We start from the raw sequence: 21,459 nt of genomic DNA on the forward strand, positions 1-21,459 counted from the left end.
ACCCTATAGGGATCATCTAAATAATTATTTTTTTTTCAATAAATCCTATCATCTGACGTTTTCCCTCATGATAAACAGCTTAGGTGTGACCGAGGTGTAATGCACGCTTCATGTGGATTCATGTCATCCGTTCAAATTAAATGTCCTTGAAGGCATAAGATAAAGGAAATTCACTCACAAAAACTTGGAGGGGGAGTGTATGTGACAATAACAGCTTTTATATTTTCCTTTGAAAGCAACAGTCCTTGAGGAGAAGACATTTATTTTAAAATCACTTATTATGTGTGGATGGTGCAGGTGTGTCACTGATAAGGGCAGTTAAATGAAATATTTCCCACTTTCGGCTCGTGCCCTTCATTACAGTTTTGCAGCTGAGTGGTCAGTCGGATCCCTCCTTTGACCTTCCAAGACAGTATCTTTTAAAAAATTCTTTTCTATAACTCCAACTTTTCGAATAAGCTGGCTTGGTTTGGGTTTTTTTTCTGCAAATGATACACACACTGAGTGCATCTGAAAAGCACTGATGAGAGAAGTACAAGACGCTCAGAGCCACAGACATCTCCCTCCCTTGTTGGGGGTAGAGAGAAAAAGAGAGTGTGGGGGGAGGAAATGGCATGCTTCAAATTTGCAGCCAGGAACTAAAAGCCATGTAGGTACATTTTTGGTCTGTATGAACACCTATCTGCTTCCCTCTCACCCTCACAACCTGGACCAGCTGCAGCGGCAGTTTCACCGTGAAAGTGAGCCCACACCCGAAGACCACTGCTCTCAACATTTCAGCTAATAAGCACCTCTGGAAGGAAGTAATATTTCAGTTCCACAAACCAGGAATTATTTCCTCTGCCTATATAAAGGATTTCCAATTTTCTCAATTCTCATGTATGGTAACACAGCAAATGACATTACATGACAACAAAACAAAGGTCTGGACAATAAGTAATTACTTTTTTTCTAGGGTTTCCATGTTCCTTAGTCAAATGTTCATTGAAGGTATATATTTTAACAATTAAACCAATCCCTCCAACATATCAATTGTCCTTTAGAACTGAAGTTGCTTTATTTTGGATTTACTTAGGAGAAATTGTTCCTGCCAAATCCTCTCCACTTCCTTTTCAAGGTACTGCACTGCAGTAAAATATTTAGCATTTGTTTAATTTAAACTGGAAAACCCTACAAGCAGCCACCTTGCTAAACTGCATCTAAAATATCATGCTGTCATTGCTCTACAGAGACAACTGCTGATAACTCATCAGTATTTCTGGTCTGGAAAATAATATGCTTTGTTCTGTTGAGAAGAAACGAGAAAAATTAGTCCTTGTTTGGGGGGTTCTAAAGAAGAAAGGAAAACACAACATAACAGGTCTATTCACAGAATAGGAACAAGGCATTTAGGTTCTCAGCTTTGGCAAAGACTTTTCATATTCCCAAGACCAGTCACACTGCCCTTTATTTTCCATGGTGATATCTTATTTTATATTCTCAGACACCATAAGCACTGTCTCCAGATGCACTGAGCATTCCAGATTCATGCTGTTTTAACTGGAGGCACAGCCAAATCACGCTTCCCTGAGAACTGGTTGTGAGGAGACTGAGGTAGATCAATGGTTAGAAGGGGCACGCATGAAAATCCACCACTGCTTTTGAAAACTTGGGTATTGATAATGCTTCCTCTGAATTTTCTCCTCTTGAGAAAAAATGCTGTACCTGCTCAACACACCAGGGTATTACAAAGCTGAAATCAAAGCTTAGGTATAATATCAGAATCTTGGAAGAAGCTGCCTCAGAGGAATGATTACTTAGCAAATTCGTCCTAGGAAATGGAAGGGGAACGTGTTATGTCTTACTGAGCCTGGCTGTCAAAGTGAGATCCCAAAGATTCTATGGCACATGGAAAGGTTACACATTTGCAAAACAGATACATTCTTAAACTGCTCTTTAAGTCACATAAACACTCACTAATTCTTCATTAGCCTGCTGATTCCTGTGCACAAAAAGACAAAGATGATGCATTTTCCCATGTAGCCTGGGAGCTGTGAGGTCAGCTTTACTGAATGAATTTGTCAATAGAGTTAGAATTTCAATTTACCTAATGCACTTTACCTAATAAGGCTGTTGCTGTCATAATTGCTGTTGTAGGGATAAGAGGCTAATCTTTTAAGTGACGGCACTGAACTCACCTGCTGAGAGATGATCTGGAGCTCTCCAGTAAAACATTCATGGCTTCATGTCTCCTCTCTTTCACTTAAATCTATGTTAACAGTTTCAAAAAGCTAAAAAGCCAGGTTTATACTCTGCAGTGACCAATAGCACCATAGTTAGGTAGTGTACTCAGCTCAGTGGGATTAATGTTCAGTTTTTGGTAAACTTAGTAGTGGGTAGAAATGACAGATGGAATTTAAGTCTTTTGTTCAAAGACTTTGTTCTCCTCCCACTTGTGCAAGAATTTCCCTGTGATATTTTGCTTTATTTCCAAGAGACCTGAAGCACCAATCTTTTTGCTTTGTTTCCCTTTGGGGTTAAAAAAAAAAAAAAAAAAAAAAAGCCAAAAATAGAGAAGGAAAACACTTATTTCATGAAGACAGGTCAGTAACAAAAACCTTAGGTCAACAGAAACAAGACCCAGCAAGTTTGGACAGCATCCTTTCAAATTTAAAAGTGTACCATTAAATCAAATACAGTTTGTAATAAATGATCATTTGAAAGTGTACAATTTGATCAAATAAAATTTGTGGAAAATTATCAGGGATAGGAAACCATTTTGACGTTAAACTATGATTTTCTTATAAGAACTTCAAATGCAGTCACATTTCTAATGATTGTTTTTTAGCTCTGGATTCAGTATAAGACTGACTTGCAAGCAAAAATTGGGAAAGAAATCCAATGACATTTCAACAAACCTAACTCTTAAGGGTTGTGAAGTATAAAAACTAGCAATTGAGGTGAAAGAAGGAAGTGAAGAGAGCAGGGTCTCCTGGTTTCCCTTCAACTGGACTTTTCCCCTTAGCCTGGAATTTTCTGCAGTTAAACTGTTTTGAAAATAGTATAGAGTGCAACTCAGAAGATAACGCTCTGGAATTGTTTCCTCTAATGAGAGTTTAAGCCTTCCCTGTGCCCGGCTTGTTCACATACAGTCCTCAATGAAGGCCATGTGTTTGTAACTCAGAGTAGAATTTGACCTCAAAACTTTGAAGAGCTTACAGTCATGTTAGTTATACTTCCTAATTATTTTTTATGAAATATGAGCAGCTAAATAAAGATATGTTGGACATGATTTTAAACCTGTGGTGCTATCAGGGATATAGATACAGGGCCAGGTCTGTTATATTTGAATGGCAAAAACAGAAGAACATAGAATTATAGAATCATAGAATAGTTAGGGTTGGAAAGGACCTCAAGATCATCTAGTTCCAACCCCCCTGCCATGGGCAGGGACACCTCACACTAAACCATGCCACCCAAGGCCTCATCCAACCCGGCCTTGAACACCGCCAAGGATGGAGCATTCACAACCTCCCTGGGAAACCCATTCCAGTGCCTCACCACCCTCTCAGTAAAGAATTTCTTCCTTAGATCCAATCTAAACTTCCTCTGTTTAAGTTTGAACCCGTTACCCCTTGTCCTGTCACTACAGTCCTTGAGGAAGAGTCCCTCCCCAGCACCCTTCAGATACTGGAAGGCTGCTATGAGGTCTCCACGCAGCCTTCTCTTCTCCAGACTGAACAGACCCAACTTTCTCAGCCTGTCTCCATACGGGAGGTGCTCCAGTCCCCTGATCATCCTCGTGGCCCTCCTCTGGACTTGTTCCAACAGTTCCATGTCCTTTTGTTGAGGACGCCAGAACTGTATACCATACTCCAAGTGAGGTCTCACGAGAGCAGAGTAGAGGGGCAGGATCACCTCCTTCGACCTGCTGGTCACGCTCCTTTTGACGCAGCCCAGGATACGGTTGGCTTTCTGGGCTGCGAGCGCACACTGAAGCCGGCTCATGTTCATTCTCTCATCAACCAACACCCCCAAGTCCTTCTCTGCAGGGCTGCTCTGAATCTCTTCTCTGCCCAACCTGTAGCTGTGCTACATATGCTAATTCAAAGATTTCTTAGGTCTTCCAATCAGACTGCTGTCAAGGATCTTATTTGATTACACTTTCGGAGTGGGAACACCACCACCACCGCCACCACCACTCATAGAACTGTGGGCAGCCCCCTGCTAAAGGCATAACAACCTTCTTCAGCACTGGGAGCGTTAAATCTTTTATTCACACATTAGAGTCTGGCTAGACCTGGTCTCAGTACAACTGTGCTTCCCAGACAATATTTACTTTGTTGTGAAAAGGATGTGTTTAATTCCCTGAATAATAGCAGAAAACTGTAATGTAATAATTTCTTAAATTTGGGCTTCTCTTGGTTTCACCTCTGAGAGAAAGGACCTCTGTTTCTACCACTTCCACAACCTGGGACCCTTGCTGTCAAAGTTAGAAAGAAATTCAAGTATTTGAAGACATGGAAGAGAGATCATCAGCGGTGAATTCTTGATTAGCGATTCATCATTCTTTTCAGAACTTTCATGTTATTTCTAGAGTGAAGTTCAGTTGTAATGTCCTTCACCACTTCTCCATGATGATGAAATTTCTTTACAACTGCTTATAATGTGGTTTGGGGTCTATTCTGCAGCTTAAGTCAGTCTTTGACCAATTAGTACCTGCAGTCTCAGCCTGTTAATGGGGAATCTACCACCAACCCACCAACAGGATTTTGATAAAGAAAACTCAGAAGAAGGAATGCAACGAATTTAATAGCTGAAGGTTAAAGTCCGGTTACTGGTGGTAAGGACAAATATAGTCCTGGGACTAATTTCCGCAGAAATTGGAATAAATATCTCTTACAGGGCCTTTTTTAAGCCACATTCAGAATTGTTTGTTTGGTGTGCTTCTTCCTGAAGTCAGATAGTCAGGTATAGTATCACAGTATCACAGTATGCTAGAGATTGGAAGGGACCTCAAAAGATCATCTAGTCCAATCCCCGTGCCGGAGCAGGAACACCTAGATAAGGTTACACAGGAATGTGTCCAGGCGGGTTTTGAATGTCTCCAGAGAAGGAGACTCCACAACCCCCTGGGCAGCCTGTTCCAGTGTTCTGTCACCCTCACTGAGAAGAAGTTTCTTCTCAAGTTTAAGTGGAACCTCTTGTGTTCCAGTTTGTACCCATTACCCCTTGTCCTATCATTGTTTGCCACTGAGAAGAGCCTGGCTCCATCCTCGTGACACTCCCCCTTTATATATTTATATACACTAATGAGGTCACCCCTCAGTCTCCTCTTCTCCAAACTATAGAGACCCAGCTCCCTCAGCCTTTCCTCATAAGGGAGATGCTCCACTCCCTTAATCATCTTAGTTAGGGGAAACAAGGTTTACCTAGATAACAAAGATTTCAGCAGTAATATATTTTGTCAACGATAGTGTAAGGAAGGCTGATTAAGATAAAAGTATCATTATTTCAATCCTTAAAAGCAAACCCTTTTGTCTCATCATCTTAAAGAAATTTCATTATGAACAAAATGGAACTTAAAATCCTTGAAAAATCGTACTAAAAAAAGGCACACAAGGGTTAGAATAATTTGGAAGCTGCAGCATAAGTAGAGCCATACTGAATACGAAGAGGAAACACATTTAGTTTAAACCTCAGAAAGGGATTTTCTCAAAGGGGGATGAAACATAATGTTTGCTATATGCAAAACATAAAGATTGCCTCACCATTCTCTTTTAGATACAGCATATGAACATATCTGCTAAAAGTCAAAAGTGAAAGACTCTAGGAAGCTGCCAGACCTAGGGAAAATGAATATTCTGCAAATATATTTATTTTACATGTAAAGCAAAGCAAAGAAAAATGTTGTTAAATATTTACTCATCACCCAGTAGCTTATTAATCTTTGTTGCAGCAAATACAGCTGACTATAGTGTGGGCTGAGATGGTCCTTACCAATAAAATACCATGACTGGGATTCATAGGTAACCAAAAACCATGACAGGAACAGTGACTCAGCTGCACAAAGAGCAGATGCACAGGCAAACCTGGCTGCAAGGAGCCATAATTGTTGTATTCTCTTACTTTTTCTCCATACTATGATTTTCTTAATCTGGCTACCAGAGTTATCTTGCACCAGCAGACGTCCTATAATTATTGCTCCAGAACCACTCTAGCACCATTGGAGTCCATGGAGCCATGCGTTGTATTCTGACCACCTACTATAGGCATTTAATATTAAGGGTTGCAAAACCTGCAAATCAAATGTCTAGTCCCAGCCTCATGATTCAGGCTGCCTATATAAGAGAAAAAGCTCCCCAGGTGGTCAGTAAGGAGTCTGGTTCAGCTTATCAAATGTCTTTTTCTCCCCTTGATCCTCTAGGTTTCCTGAATGCTGAACATGGAGCTGCCTACCTCCAGCGGGTAGGAAACAGTGGTTTCTAGCAGGTGTGCACTGGAGCTTGGTGCAGTTTTACAATACCACTTGCTCAGAGAGGACTCAGCAGATGAAGTATTCTTCTGACAGATATAGCAGCAGCATATATACTCATAGAGTCGAGTCATAGAATAGTTAGGGTTAGAAAGGACATTAAGATCATCTAGTTCCAATCCCCCTGCCATGGGCAGGGACACCTCACACTAAACCCTGCCACCCAAGGCACTGTCCAGCCTGGCCTCAAACACCACCAGGGATGGAGCATTCACAACTTCCCTGGGCAGCCCAGCATGCCTTCCAGGAGAATCTGCTCCAAGATTTTGCCAGGCACAGAGGTGAGACTGACTGGTCTGTAATTCCCTGCAATCATCCATTTTCCCCTTCTTAAAAATGGGGGTTATATTTCCCTTCTTCCAGTCGTCGGGAACTTCACCTGACTGCCATGATCTTTCAATTATGATGGCCAGTGGCTTAGCAACTTCATTCGCCAGCTCCTTCAGGACCCGCAGATGGATTTCATCAGGTCCCATGGACTTGTGTACGTTCAGGTTTTTAAGATGGTCTCGAACCAGATTCTCTCCTACAGTGGGCCTAGGGTCTTCATTCTTACAGTCCCTGCATCCACCTTCCAAGACTTGGGTGGTGCGGTCAGAGACTTTGCCAGTGAAGACGGAGGCAAAGAAGTCATTGAGAACCTCAGCCTTCTCCAAATCCTGGGTAGCCAGTTCTCCTGATAGCTTCCGGAGGGGGCCTACGTTGTCCCTAGTCTGTCTTTTATTCGCTACATACCTATAGAATCCCTTCCTGTTCTCCTTAACATCCCTAGCCAAGTTTAATTCTAACTGGGCTTTAGCTTTCCTAACCTGGTCCCTAGCTTCTCGGACAACATCCCTGTATTCTTCCCAGGCCGCCTGTCCCTGCTTCCACCTTTTATAAGCCTCTTTTTTCCTTTGAATTTTCCTGAGCAGCTCCTCATCCATCCAAGGAGGTCTCCTGGCCCTCCTGCTGCACTTCCTTCTTTGCTTTAGAGCAAAAAAATTGAAACAAAAATCCTGAGCAATTAACACAGCACCCATTGAAAACACTGCAAAATAGTTAACAGATAGCTCCATTGGAAAATATGTTAAAAGTTGTGGTAGGACCTGGCAATAAAATCAGGGCTGGCTGTTTTCCTTGGGGATACACTGGCCTTCAACTGTGAGTTATTTAGTGAACATCCAAAGGTTTATGGTATGCAAGAAAGAAGATTAGATGGTCATAGTAGTCCCTTCTGGTCTTAAGCAATTAATTTCTGATGTGATGTCAGAAGGCTGGTTCATCACAGCCAAAGAAAGTAATTTCCTTGATGATAAATGGAAAAGTAAATCAATTTTTACTCCAAGATAAGGATGGGATTCCACCAGTCCCTGGGGACTGTTTCCCTGTTCAGGCTCTGAGCAACTGAGCAAGGGTCTGCTGCACCAAACAGCATGTGATTTTGCCGGGACCCGGAATTATTCTCCCTGTTCCTAGCAGAATCACAGCCACAAAAGGTGAATTTTGGCCTCTGAAGATGCTGGTAAGCTTAGATGGGGTCTTGGCTTTCAAAGGAGTACAGAATGCTTGGTGATATGCAGCTAAACAAATGATGGAAATCAGGGGAGACAAAAATGGGTTGAGATTTACATTGGAAGACCAAGAGCTGGGACAACTGTACCTTTGATAAATAATGGTGGCACTATCTTACCAACTGATCTTGGCCATATATCTTTTGTCTACATTTTCTCCGTTAATTCAGTTCTTCAAGAGAAGATTGGACACTGAGATACAGTTTCCAGGGAATTTTACTACAAGAATTGTGCAGATATTGAGTAATCTATTGTCAAATGCCTGTGTGATATGGGGGCAATCCCTTACTCCACTCCACTGGGGGAAGTGAGAGGACATGTCCAAGGGCCAAAAACCAAGTAAGCAAAAGAGAAGGGCTTAAAAGTGGAATAACCCAGCTCCTAGACCCACATTCCTATCACCAGATTTCATGGGCCCTCAGAGATCAATACTCCCATTTCCAAAACTAATACGACTTCAATCACCACTTAAACTTAAATCTCCATTTAGATAGAGCTATTTTCTCTTCCCTGTACTGGGATCCTATGAAGATAGTGGGAAAATAACAGTGGTCAGAGCCTGCCCCCTTTTTGACTGAGGAATGGCTGTAATTCAAGATGGCAGAAGGAAACAAAACCACAAAATCAGATATGCAGTGTCATCCACAAGGAATGAAAGTAAGTGGATTACACTGCCTACCATTACAAACTTAACGATACCACTGTCAAGAGGATTTCTCTACAGCAAACACAGATTTAAATTTTTCACTAATGCAGTTGCAGAAATAATAATTCATTACATTTTTCAATTTCTTATTGGTTACACTTAAATATATAGCAAAGAAATTAATGTACATGCTTCTAAAGGAGGGATACAGAGGAGCTGCTCAGAAATAATTTGAAGTGTGGCCATAGTGTCTTTATTTGGTATTTGAGGCATCTTCCCAGTCACTGAACCTCTCTGTGAAAGATTAATGTCATTTGAACTCTTATTGTGGAATATCATTTGTGCACTGTCACACTTTGCACAAATGGTGCTTCAGTCACAGTTCAGTAACACTCCAGCATATCATTTCCAAGGCATTTGAGAGTTTAGAGAATTATTGAAGGGCAAACTGTACTCATTTGGTAATAAGGCAGACTGCAGTTGCAGTTTCCATATGATTTCAACGAATGGAATCAATGTTAATTTCATTGAACGTAGCAAAATAGTTGTGATAATAACCGCAGTGAAATATTCCATGAGACAAAAGAGGTAGAATGTAGTGTTACAGTGGTTTATATTATCTACACTAAGGATTGTAGAAGAAATGCAGAAATGGGTGAGGAAAAAAAATCCTAATAATTTCAGAAAAATAACCCATACTCATTTGCAAATAAAATTGCTATTTCTCGCAGTCCTTACACTGTGATATTAAGAATGTGCTGCAGAAAAAAGAATTAAAGAAATCAACTGAGATTCACATCCTATTTTCACCAATGATACCCAGCTCTTACAGCAATCTAGATGTTTCAGTTTGGCATTACTCTTTGTGCAAGTACATGTTACACTGATCCTGAATGTAAACACTTCCCAAAGCCATGATTTGTTAGCACTGCCTTCACATGTTATACCCAATTAGTAAATAATTAGTCAAATAATTAAAAATATAATCATGTAACAATGTTGCCTTTTTTAAATTAAGGACTCATTCACAAGCTGATTCTTCTTCCTGATTATGTTTCTTTGCTGATACAGTTTAAGCGCTTAAGCCTCGGTTGCTTTTTCTCTCTTTTTGAATTAAAACAGGATTCTGTTAATAAATGGATGAGTGCTTATTAATATGCTGTCACCAGCAAAGACACAAATATGCCACTAAATACTTATGCAGCTCCCACCAGATGCAAATATATCTGTAAGAACCATCACTGATGTGTTAGAGACCTCTAGAGCTGTAGCTCTTCTCATGAAACTACACTTGCTGATACTACCAGTAATTAGGGCTACAGTTCAGTTGTAAAATATCAAGCTTTAATTAAAAAAAAAAAAAAATCCCTTGCAGAATTATCAAAATATCTCTTATATACAATTGTAAAATGCATAACACCCCAGCAACCACCATGTTTTCGGTATCTGATGCCACACAAGGGACATTGGACCCCTGCTAGGGAAAGAGAGATGCCAATACTCTGTACTGGCACCCAGAAAAGTAGATTTTTCTACATAAGGTGAAACATCACAGCCATAAAACAACAAAAGCCAGGAATTCAAAGTGGTTTTAATCACCTGTCAGCTGGCTCCCATCTATCTACACCAAGGCTACGGGATTTCCAGCTTGTAAAGTCTGCATGGAGGGACTAAAATAGCTTGCAGTGAAGCAAGGCATATATTTCATTTCACCCCTCTGAGCTAAATCTATGTCATTAATGTAGAATCAGACATGCATTACATCAGTGCTTTCTAATGACTATGTTCACCCTCCTTTTGTAGTCATAATAATGAAACACTGATATTCTGAGTATTTCTTTCATCTAGGCACAAAGTTAGAGAAAGGAGAAGCAATTCATGGTGCTATCCCATGCTCCATTGCAGCTGTCTCCTTCATGTGCATACCTTAGGAGTGAGTTATTGGATGGCTGTACAGAGACCTTATATCCCAGCAATCTCATGAAGTTAGATTTGATCACAAAACCAAGCCAAATGCCAGCCTGTTCATTATTGCACAAATACAGAAGGAGAAAGGGACTTTCTAAAGTCTGTCAACTGTAGATGGAAATGCAAATTAAAAGCAGGAGAACATTTGCAATCTGAGCAAAACTCATGCCAATCATCTCATCTCTTTTAAAAAAATGCAAAATATTTCACCAGGTGTGAGCCATTCCTGCTAAAAACTCACAGAAGTTACCTTATGTATCTCTTTCAGGTTGCTCAAAATCACCCCTGTGGACCAAGCCAGCCTGAATTGAAGCTCTGTGACAAAAGGATCCTAATGTTGAAGGGTTCAGTACTGAAGACACTAGCATTTCAGATCAACTGAGTGAGTAGCGTTCTTGCCTGAACAAGAACTGATAAGGAGGTTAAGACTTTTAACTACAGTTATAATGACAAGCATGCAATTCCAGTCACACATAACTTGAAACTTCTAAACTAAATGCTTCCATTACTTTATCAGAAAGATACATTTTGTTACATGAATGTTTTTCCAAGAAAACTCTCAACCATAATTGGTACCAAGATGGGGGTTTGGCAGGTGTATAGAAAACTTCAATTTTTGTCTCTTAATACGTGGTTCTAGAGATGGGAAACATTTTTGCCTTCATACAGGACCCAGATGGCAAACTGTGAAAGCTTAATTTCAAGAGCATTCAGGCTGACAGCTCCACAAGCAGCAAGCTGAATTTAACTTATGTGATTATGACACATACAGAGGACTCTTTATCCAAGTGGTCCAACACTCTACCTATTAGAGGCATGCCTACAAGATTTGCATGTGCTGCATGAAAGCCTTTAATGTGCAGAGCAGGTCTGGATCACCACACTAGGAAACCACACATGCACATGCACACAGCATGCTTTCATGGGCTACCTTGTCAATCAGGACATTAATCCTATTTCTGCCTTTGCAAGGGCTAGCAAAGAGTTTGTACAGTCCTATAGGATCACTTTTACTCTGTACTTTACCTAAAGGCTTCGCTCCTGTGTGTTATGCTTTATTCAACCTCATGCTGGCACACCACCTACTGACAGCCCAGCGTCGCTTTCTGAATCAAGCGTGTTCCTTACAATCCTGTCCCTATGTGAGCCCATGAGCTCTTATGCTGAGATGCTCTTATGCACAGCCAGAGCAGCAGCACTTGTCAGGACTCTGAAAAGAGAACGAATTGAGAAAAAGGGTCTTCAGGCTCCTGGTAGTATATTGATATAAAACAGTAAGCTCACCTCTTCAGCATCTCTTCAAGCCAGGCAGTGAAAAACAAATTGTTTTCCAGTAGAATGAGAAGCAAGCAGTCAGGCAGCTTAATGGTAAATGGTTAATGAAACTGTGGTTCTCTGACAATTTATTTCATCCAGGGCCAAAGTTAGCAAAACGAGTAATAATTGCATTTCAGCCACCTTTTTGTTCCCCAGGTGCCAAGGTCAGTTCAAGTTTCTTTCAATTCTGCATTATTTTATGTGTTATTGTTTGTGTGTTTTAGTGGTTGCAGATTTGCAAGCAGATTGGGGGCACAGAATAGAAATTCATTAAAGCAACATCCTTTTTTCCTTTCTGACTTTTCTTTATATATCACTGCTGCACAGCTCAACAAGGTTGAGCTTCCTGTCCCTATTTTTAGCAATGTTTGATGTTCTTTCCCCTGTATTTACTTTGATGCTCCTTAGGTAGCACCTTTGAACTTCACAAGGTACTCTAAGAGGAAATCATGGCAAAATAGTTGCTAGTGCAATTAAGCCGTAGACACAGGTGCCTACGACTATGACCTCCATTTCTCCAAGTTACCACTGCCTGTATATTAAGTTATCAAAGCCTTCCTGAGCTTGATAACAGTGGGATTTGACAGATATGCCACTTTATCCCAGAATTTTTTGGAATTGTTTGAGGTATCCCAATCTACTAACTTTGCCACCTTCAACAAGCCAGTGGTACTACTTGTCCTCCTCTCTCCCTGCCCTCCCCTGACATCTTTGCTTGGTTAGACCTTTCCAGATCCCAGCCCATCTGTTCTACCTCATTTTGCAAAACTTCCTTAAAACCCTTATTTATGGAACTTCTAGTGCTAGGAAGAAACCAGTGGTAAAAAAGAAGGGAGAGGCTTTTACATGTCTGGCTGACCTGAAGAGCTATGTGATCATCCTCTTTTTCCTCTGCTCGTAACATGAATGGTACACAGTCACACCAGTGGAATTTGTGTTTCTCAGTGCAAAGAACACTTGCTGACCCTGTTAGACACTTTTCTGCCTGGAGAGAGAAGAAGCAGTAAGAGTTATTCCTAAAGTAGCACTACAAAGACCGTCAGCAAACAGGCCCAAGTTTCTATTGCCCAAAGATGTTGTTATCTGTAGAAAAAGCACTCTCTGCACTTCAGTTTTAAGTGTCGCTGATAAAATTTCATTAAGTTGAATCATAACACTTAAACTAATGAAGATCCAGCAGATGTTGAGTCTGTGATATTTTATAGTATTGTTCTATTTGGGGAAAGAATCCAGTTTTGCTAAAATATTAATAAAGAAATGCTCATTTTGCTTCAGGATTCACTGAATGCCTGTGTTTAATAGTCTGTTCCTGCTTTCACTTCCCACTGTTGTTTTTCCATCTTATTAGTAACACAGCAACAGGCATAAATGAAGAATTAAGTCTTTATGCATTGAACTGTTAGAGGTATGCTGTGAAGAGAACAACGTAAAAGCTGTTGTGAGATATTTAGAATCATAGAATAGTTAGGGTTGGAAAGGACCTCAAGATCATCTAGTTCCAAGCCCCCTGCCATGGGCAAGGACACCTCACACTAAACCATGCCACCCAAGAACTCATCCAACCCGGCCTTGAACACTGCCAAGGATGGAGCATTCACAACCTCCCTGGGAAACCCATTCCAGTGCCTCACCACCCTCTCAGTAAAGAATTTCTTCCTCATATCCAATCTAAACTTCCTCTGTTTAAGTTTGAACCCGTTACCCCTTGTCCTGTCACTACAGTCCCTGATGAAGAGTCCATCCCCAGCATTCTTGTAGCCCCCTTCAGATACTGGAAAGCTGCTATGAGGTCTCCACGCAGCCTTCTCTTCTCCAGGCTGAACAGCCCCAACTTTCCCAGCCTGTCTCCATACGGGAGGTGCTCCAGTCCCCTGATCATCCTCGTGGCCCTCCTCTGGACTTGTTCCAACAGTTCCATGTCCTTTTTATGTTGAGGACACCAGAACTGCACACAATACTCCAAGTGAGGTCTCCCGAGAGCAGAGCAGAGGGGCAGGATCACCTCCTTTGACCTGCTGGTCACGCTCCTCTTGATGCAGCCCAGGATACGGTTGGCTTTCTGGGCTGCGAGCACACACTGAAGCCAGCTCATGTTCATTTTCTCATCAACCAACACCCCCAAGTCCTTCTCTGCAGGGCTGCTCTGAATCTCTTCTCTGCCCAACCTGTAGCCATGCCTGGGATTGCCCCGACCCAGGTGCAGGACCTTGCACTTGGCATGGTTAAACTTCATCAGGTTGGCATCAGCCCACCTCACAAGCGTGTCGAGGTCCCTCTGGATGGCATCCCTTTCCTCCGGCGTATCAACTGAACCACACAGCTTGGTGTCATCGGCAAACTTGCTGAGGGTGCACTCAATCCCACTGTCCATGTCACCAACAAAGATGTTGAACAAGACCGGTCCCAACACCGATCCCTGAGGGACACCACTCATTACTGGTCTCCAGCTGGACATTGAGCCATTGACCACAACTCTTTGCATGGGGCCATCCAGCCAGTTCTTTATCCACCGAGTGGTCCACCCATCAAATTGATGTCTCTCCAATTTAGAGACAAGGATGTCGTGTGGGACGGTGTCGAACGCTTTGCACAAATCCAGGTAGATGACATCAACTGCTCTGCCCCTGTCCATCAGTTCCGTAGCCCCATCATAGAAGGCCACCAAATTGGTCAGGCAGGATTTCCCCTTAGTGAAGCCATGCTGGCTGTCACCAACCACCTCCTTGTTTTTCATGTGTCTTAGCATGCCTTCCAGGAGAATCTGCTCCAAGATTTTGCCAAGCACAGAGGTGAGACTGACTGGTCTGTAATTCTCCGGGTCATCCATTTTCCCCTTCTTGAAAATGGGGGTTATATTTCCCTTTTTCCAGTCGTCGGGAACTTCACCTGACTGCCATGATCTTTCAATTATGATGGCCAGTGGCTTAGCAACTTCATTCGCCAGCTCCTTCAGGACCCGCAGATGGATGTTGTCAGGTCCCATGGACCTGTGTACGTTTAGGTTTTTAAGATGGTCTCGAGCCAGATCCTCTCCTACAGTGGGCCTAGGGTCTTCATTCTCACAGTCCCTGCGTCCGCCTTCCAAGACTTGGGTGGTGCGGTCAGAGCCTTTGACAGTGAAGATGGAGGCAAAGAAGTCATTAAGAACCTCAGCCTTCTCCAAATCCTGGGTAGCCAGTTCTCCCGATATCTTCTGAAGGGGGCCTACATTTTCCCTAGTCTGTCTTTTATTTGCTATGTACCTATAGAATCCCTTTCTCTTATCCTTAACATCCCTAGCCAACTTTAATTCTAACTGGGCTTTAGCTTTCCTCGCCTGGTCCCTAGCTTCCCGGACAACATCCCTGTATTTTTCCCAGGCCGCCTGTCCCTACGTTCACCTTTTATAAGCCTCTTTTTTCCTTTGAATTTTCCTGAGCAGCTCCTCATCCATCCAAGGAGGTCTCCTGGCCCTCCTGCTGCACTTCCTTCTCGTAGGGACGCAGCACTCCTGAGCTTGTAGCAGGTGATCTTTGAATAACAACCAACAGATTTGGGCCCCCCTGCCCTCTAGGGCTATATTCCATGGAACCTTACTAAGCAGGTTCCTGAAGAGGCCAAAGTCTGGTCTCTTGAAGTCCAGGGCAGTGAGCTTGCTGCACGCTCTTCTCAGTGTTCTGAGGATCTTGAATTCGACCATCTCGTGATCGGTTCATCCGAGGCTGCCCTGGAGCGTCACATTTCCAACATCCCCTTCCCTGTTGGTCAAGCATGGCACCTCCCCTTGTCAGCTCCTCTATTACTTGCAGAAGGAAGTTGTCTTCCACACAGTCGAGGAACCTCCTGGATTGCTTGTGCCGGGCCGTACCGTCCCTCCAACAGATGTCAGGGTGGTTGAAGTCTCCCATGAGAACAAGGGCCTGTGAGCGTGAGGCTGTTCCTATCTGTCTGAAATTTTGTTTTGATGATGTCCATACAATATGAACATAAGACACAGGAGACTCTCCAAGACTGGAGCCCTCAAAGCAATCAGACTGCAAGTCTCATTTTGAACAAAATACCCAAGAGTGTATTTCTTTGGGTAAGACGTCTTAGAAGTTTTCACTAATGACTATGTTTGACTTACTATGAAAATAAAAATAAAACAAGCATTGCACTATGAAACTCAGCCTAAGTCACTGAATTGCAACCATCTAGACTTGCCGACAGTCCTTGCCACCTGGGACATTTCTAAAGGCTGAGATTTAATTCACTTTTCTGCCTGACTGCTGGGAGAAGATCTCTTTTCTGTCCCCATAGGAGAAACCTCAACTTCTGTCATCTCCATAAGATGTAATCCTGTGTGCCTGCTTTTTCTGAATCACTCTGCTATACATGCCTCTCTGCAGTTATACATCTGTTGTGGCACAAGCTCATATCCCCACTGTCGTTCTCTGAGTCAGTATTTGTACTTCTGTCTCATATTGTGATGAAAACATCTCTAGTGGCACTACACTTTAATTGGTATCAAAATATTTGGTAGCATAGTCAGTAACACCCACAACTTTCATTTATCACTTCTCTCTCTATGGAAAATTGCTATCGTCATCCACTTTTACATGGCATTATTCTATCCTTACTTTTTATTTCAGCGATGAGGTTCCTAATTTTGAGCAGTCCATTCTAGTAATACATGTCAGACCCTTCCCAGGAAAATGTCTAAAGACCTGAGAAGGGAATTTAATCCCGTTACAAGCATCAGCAGACTTTACACCAACTTCTCCAGTTGCTCCCACAGCCGGGGTCAGTGTGTCTGACTCAAGGCCAGACAGGACCATGAAACAAAGGAATTCCTAAGTTGGTCTTCTCGCTCTGCCCACACACCAAGCTGACGTTTGTTGAAAAAGTCCCATGAGGGAAATAACGCTAATCATTATCACGTGTCCTGTGTGCTACACGCTGCAAGAATGCTGTAGCATTTACTGCTGTAGCAGTTTGATGAAATTTAACTTTTATATATATTGCATAGGATATAGTTGTTGAGTATGCACTGACGTGGGTGGGGGGAAATCTATAAAAAGACTGTTAACTATTCAGAAAAGTCCAGTTAACAAGAGCTCTTTGAACTAATACCCACAGCATTTATCTCTCCTACACATGCATGCATCCACATCCACCAAGTCAACTGATCTTAAAGTCAACCTTTTCAAACAGGGCCTAGAACAGGAAAAAATATTTGTTTCCAAATATCCACTTGCTGTCCTATGGAATAAAATGCATACATGACACTGACAAAAATCAGTGTGTCTCTTCTGGCTTCTACATTACAATATGTTTTTTGACCTCTGCTACACCAATTGTCTCAATAACAATGGGCTTAGTTTCCTCCAATTTCACAACTAATGTCTCTGTTTTTCAGAGGCTAAGCCTAAGGGAGTAAAAGGGCAGCACCTTCTAAAGAAGCAACTTGGACCTTCTAAAGAAGCAACTTGAATCTCAAATTCTGGCTACCTTAACCTGGGGCCTAACTTTACTTATACCATCATGGCTAAAGTGTCAGACCCTTACCTAGACCTCTCCTTTGCCCCGCTCACCCTTCCACTCACCCCTGGACCAGCCCCACAGCAGCAGCAGGGAGGCATCTGTAGTATCTGCTCCATCCTGGCAGCGAAGCAGCTCTCCTTGGGAAGGGCCAGAAGCCAGGCTGCTCTCCCTGCTCCCAGCACTGGGTGAGTCACAATACAGTCCAAAATCAGAATGAACACATGCAGACTAAACCTTAGCCACCTAAAAAGGGGCACTTACTTGCAAAGAGCCTGGGCTAAATTTGGGGTTCAATTACACCAGGATCTTCTGCATTCAGGATAAAATGGATTGAGAGCAGCCCTGAGGTGAAGGATTTGAAGGTGCTGATTGGTAAGAAACTCAACACAAGCCAGCACTTAGAGCCCAGAAAGCCAACCATATCCTGGGCTGTATCAAAAGGAACATGTCCAGCAGGTCAAGGGAGGTGATTCTCGACCTCTATTCCACTCTAGTGAGACCCCATCTGGAGTACTGGATCCAGCTCTGGGTCCCCAGCACAAGAGGGATCTGAACATGCTTGAGCAAGTCCAGAGGAGGCCATGAAGATGCTCAGAGGGCTGGAGAACCTCTGCTATGAAGGCAGGAAGACAGAGTTGACCTTGTTTAGGCTGGAGAAGAGAAGGCTGCAGGGAGACATCACTGGACTTCCGGTACCTGAAAGGGGCCTACAAGAAATCTGGGGAGGGACTTTTTATGAGGAAAGGTAGTGGTAAAATAAGGGGGAATGGCTGTAAACTGACAGAGGGGAGATTGAGATAAGATATTAGGAAGAAGTTCTTTACTGTGAGGGTGGTGAGGCACTGGCACAGGTTGCTCAGAGAAGCTGTGGACGCCACATCCCTGGCAGTGTTCAAGGCCAGGTTGGACGGTTTGAGCAACCTGGTGTAGTGGAAGGTGTCTCTGCCCATGGCAGAGGGGTGGAACTCAGATGATCTTTAAGGTGCCTTCCAATCCAAACCATTCTATGATTCTACGCTAAAACTAACGTTAACTTAATCTGTGCTTACATTGCTGACCAAGATTTCTGTCACTCAAGCAGGTGCCACTCAGAGCATAGATATGCAGATATTTACACACAGACATACAATCCCTACTATGAATTCCATTTCAGGATCGCTAGGATTGTCCATAGCACTGTATATGCAGCTATGGATAAATCAGGTGTAAACAATAAGCTGTAACCTTTAGTTATGGACAAAACCTTGCATCCACAGGAAGCTTCTCTTTAAAAAAAAAGGATAAAAAGTTAGAGAAACCAAACAGTGGGGTCTGTGTGAGAACAAAGAAAATATAAGTGTTTTTCTTTTGGCAACACAAAAGTCAGTAGAAAAGTGAACGAATGCATTAAAATTAAATCATTAAGTAATTAAATAAATAAATTGGAAATCTAAATCTAGGCGCTGGATTCGGGGTTCATCACTGCGCTGATCCCCAGCCGGGAACACGTCCCAGGGCCGTGGCGGCGGGAGCCACCGCGGCGGGAGCCACCCGGCGGGTCCCGTGTCCCTTCCGCCTCCCGCCCTCCCAACGGCACGTCCATGCTGCCATCTAGCGCGACCGCCCCGCCGCGCACCCGCACCGCACCGCGCTCGCTGCCGCTGCGCGTCTGGTCCGGCTACGGGTGCTGCCAACCCGCACCTGGGCGGTAATGGCAATAGGAGCAAATCTGGTAGGAATTAGTTAGCGTCCCGTCGTGCTTTGTTTGCGAATGGGTTTTCAGCAAGGACAGTTCAACAAGGACAAGTGTAAGGTCTTGCGCCTGGGAAAACACAACCCAGGAGTGCAGCACAGGCTGGAATCTGCACAGCTGGTGATCATCCCTGTGGAAAGGGCCCTGAAGGTCCTGGTGGACCACAAGTTCAATATGAGTGAACAGTGGGCTGCTGAAGCAAAGAAAGTCAACAGGTTGCTGGGTTACATCAACAAGGGCATCACCAGCAGAGGCAAAGGTGGCATTATCCAACTCAACTCAGCACTTGTTGGGCTACACCTGGAATACTGTGTTCAGTTTTGGTCCCCGCTATACAAAAAAGATGTGGAAAGCCTGGAAAGGATCCAGAAAAGGGCCACAAGGATAATGAGAGAGGTCCGGGAAGCTTGCCGTGTAAGGAAAGGCTGAGAGAGCTGGGCTTGTTCAGCCTGCAGAAGGGAAGACTCCGAGGAGACCTTATCACCATGTTCCAGTGTTTAAAGCGTGGTTACAAAAAAAGACTGAGACTCGCTTTTTGCAAGGACTCACATCGAAAAGACAAGGGTGATGGGTACAAGTTAGTCCTGGGAAGAGTCTGACCAGGCACAAGAGGAAAATTTTTCTCAATAGGAACAGACACTGGCATCATCTCCCAAGGAAGTGATGAACTCCCAGCACTGGACACTTTCAGCATGTAAGATTTGGCTGGACAGGATGCTGGGACATCTAGTCTACGTCATGCTTACCTAGAAAGGTTGGACCAGTTGACCCTTGAGGTCTGTTCCAACCTGGTATGCTGTGGGAAACAAACACAAAAAAAAAAAGCAGAATGATGAAATATCTTCTTTAAGTGGACAGTATCAGCTGCTGGCTGGGAGGCAATAGCCATATAACCATGCTTAACAGCATTGCCAAAGGCTGGGCCTAAATGTTCTGTGTTTGATGCAGGACCAAATAAATAGTAACAGGAATGAGCATGGACCGCAGCAGCCAAAAGAAGTGCTAAGACCTGAGGTGCAGTAAAAGTGGAGTTTCTTCCCATGCAGCAGATCTGCATAGCCAGGCAGCCAATTAAAGGTCACACAGTATGTTAGAGATTGGAAGGGACCTCAAAAGATCATCTAGTCCAATCCCCCTGCCAGAGCAGGAACACCTAGATGAGGTTACACAGGAATGTGTCCAGGCGGGTTTTGAATGTCTCCAGAGAAGGAGACTCCACAACCCCCTGGGCAGCCTGTTCCAGTGTTCCGTCACCCTCACTGAGAAGAAGTTTCTTCTCAAGTTTAAGTGGAACCTCTTGTGTTCCAGTTTGTACCCATTACCCCTTGTCCTATCATTGTTTGCCATTGAGAAGAGCCTGGCTCCATCCTCGTGACACTCCCCCTTTATATATTTATATACACTAATGAGGTCACCTCTCAGTCTCCTCTTCTCCAAACTATAGAGACCCAGCTCCCTCAGCCTTTCCTCATAAGGGAGAGGTCCTTTTAAAATAAATGCAAAAAGACACATTAGGCCTCCAAAAGCTGAATGGGAAACTCGAAGTGAAAGCACACCAGGGGAAGGTGTTGCTGCAAGCATCTGCTTATGTGGGAAATCAATCAGTGCCACCTTCCTTTAGCTCCCTTGCCCAGGTGGTAGAAGTACCATCAGTGAAATGGAGGCTAAGCCTCAAGTCAAGGCAGAGTGCAGGGGGTCCCGAGGCCCAGTGGAAGACGAAAGCACCCTTTCTGCACCAGACAACCAGCGTGGGAGTTTCCTCCTTTTCATCAGAACTGCAAGATTAACCCATTAAAAAGTGCCTCTTTAGAAACTTCATAACATTCAAATAGTCATAAACGACTAAGCAGCAGCTTGAGGAATAAGGGCAGATCAGCAGCTACAAATATATCTGGGCTGGGAGTAGCACAAGGCAGGAGTCCTTTCTATTGGCACTGGTGGGCTGCATGAGCAGCCACCAGGTCCCTAGCAGGGCAAGATACCAATACTTCCAAACACTGAATAAAGAAGGTTCCTGATATCCCACATCTTAGTTTATACAAGAACCATGGTTATGGTCAGCAGAGCAGGCCAAAAAGACCCAACAAACCAAACAAAACCAAATCCCCAAAAATGTGGAAGTCACTGAATGTTTTACAAAACCATCAAGCCAGGGAAACAGGAAAAGGCAGCATGAAACAGCAGAATGATCACCATAATAAGACAGAGGCCACTGAGGAAAGAAGTG

This window comes from Psittacula echo (genome assembly GCF_963264785.1).
Source record: "Psittacula echo genome assembly, chromosome: 2".
NCBI lineage: Eukaryota > Metazoa > Chordata > Aves > Psittaciformes > Psittacidae > Psittacula > Psittacula echo.